Here is a 2,235-nt window from a genome sequence, read left to right as displayed (position 1 = left end):
CAAGGGCAGAGGGGATCGATCCCTTGAGGGCAGAGGGCTGCCCAGGGAGGTGGTGGAGTCCCCATCCCTGGAGGTATTTAAAAGAAGGATAGATGAGGTGCTGAGGGACAGGGTTTAGTGGTGGAACAGCAGGGTTAGGTTAAAGGTTGGACTCGATGATCTTAAAGGTCTTTTCCAACCAAAGTGATTCTGTGATTCCCACTGAGCGCCCCGCTGCGGCACGGCTGGCAGAGACCACTCTTCATTCTTGTGGAGCCATGTCAGGCTTCTGATGCGGCTGACAAACTTCGTAAAACCTCCTTCAGTGGCTCTCGAGCTGGGTAAGACACCTCTGGAAAGGAAGGAGCCATTGCCACTGCCAAATCAAGAATGAGTCTGCTTGTAAATAAGGTGTGTGCGTGTGTCCCCACTATCGGGGCAATCTCCATGGAGGCTCTCTTCCCACCATCCACACAAATTCTGTATGGGACCACTATTTGCCAGCCACCTGACTCTACTAATTGCAGCTCGTAGAGCTTGGCTTCCCTGAAGCCACCCATTGGGATTGCCGAGAAGTCCATTACTGATTTCCCATGGGGAGCCAGCTCTCCGCTGGTGGATCTACGTGCCTTATCCCTGTTACGGAGGTCATGGCAGGACCTCCTCAGAGCAACAGATCCCCCGCAGCAAGGAAGGGGTGACTTCCCCGCGCCAGGAGCCTGCTCAGCTGCGCGAGCTGAGGGATGCTCAGGCTGGGGAGACAGAGCTTTTTAATAAGGAGAGGAGGAGGAGGAGACGCTACTCCCTTCTAGACACCACAGATGATTCGAGGCACACTTGGCAGCGAGTCAGGCACAGAATCGGTGCGTTCTGTTCATTAAGGAGCGACTGTCACTTGTAGCAACATTTAGAAAATGTTTCAAGGGGTATGGCAGGATGTTAATGATTGCGTGCGCGTTTGTGTGGAGAAGTCCTCTCTCCTCGCTGCTGCTCCTGGGAGATGAGCTGGGTGCATTCACACCACAGCCCGGATCCGGGGTGAGGGTTGCCCGTTAGCAAAAGCACCCTTGGGCTGAATGGTTCAGGGGGTGCTTTGCTGGAGGACCACACCGAGCTTCGGAAATCTTTCCCCTTCTCTAGTGGTTTTATTCCTTTCCTGTAAAATTTTCTGCGAAGCAGCACGGAGGTCTGGTGAGAGAATGGGTTGTGGTGCTGGTGTCCTGCCAGCTCTCGCCCTGTGCTCCCCTGTTTTCTCCTGCTCCATCTGCCCATGTACAAAGCAAGGCTGGACAACCCAGTTTGGGATCCGGCAGCATTGTGGGGTCGCAGAGGAAGAGAGGTCGAGTGTTGCTGGGGCTTAGGGCACCCGGTTGGATCCTACGGTGGGCTGTGCTCGGGTTGGGATGCAGCAGCCTGTCCCATTGCTGCTTGCAGCCCCGTTCCTGCTCCCATCACACGACTTGGCAGAGCCGAGATCCATCATCGCTAGGTCAGGCAGTCCCCAGTGCTGGGGAGGAACACCTACATGAGCCCGAGGAGGGATGCGTGCACCTTAAACACCACCATCCTTTTCTATCAGCCGTTCCACATGTTTTTCCCCACAGCTCTCTGCCTTTGCCATTCTTTTGGTGGCCTGTTGCAGGGTTTTATCTGTTTATAAGATCTCAGCGTTTAGTGGTCCAGCTGACAAAGGATGCCTGACTTGCTTTGGAAAGGATTAGTGACGCTTCGGGTGGTTGTTTAAATTCTAGACGTAGCTCTGTGTGATGACAGCGTTTACTTTTCCTCAGAAATGCTGGCTGGGAGCAGGTCTGGGGCTTTTTAAGGGGAGATTTGACTAAAACTGGAGCTGGGAGAGATGCAGGGAGCTGCGCTAAGCATCTTTGTCCCTGTTCGGGGGGAAAACAAGGAAAAGTTGTGTGTTAGGAACAAAAACCTTGGAGAGCAAACTCGGCTGCCTGGGGATTTGGTTCAGAGGAGACGCGGTGGTTTCCTTCCTCCGCCGTGACCCAGAGCCTCCGGAAAGCAGCTGAGCAGAATTTAGGACAGCAGGCGGGAGACGTCCATCCCCAGCACGACCTCTGGAGGTTATTAAATTCCCCTTTTCCTATCCCTTGTTTTGCAGTGCACTTGGGTTTTTTTCGTGGTCTTTGGGCAAGTGGCATTCTGTCGAGTCACGGGGTTTTTTTGTTGTTGTTTCTTTGCTGGAAAGAGCCTCTGCCTCCCAATGGCAGCAGGCTATTTTTAGGTAAAAGA

Source organism: Egretta garzetta, unplaced genomic scaffold (assembly GCF_000687185.1).
Source record: "Egretta garzetta isolate BGI_Z169 unplaced genomic scaffold, ASM68718v1 scaffold505, whole genome shotgun sequence".
NCBI lineage: Eukaryota > Metazoa > Chordata > Aves > Pelecaniformes > Ardeidae > Egretta > Egretta garzetta.
The sequence above is the reverse complement of the archived record's forward strand: the minus strand, read 5'-3'. Positions refer to the sequence as shown.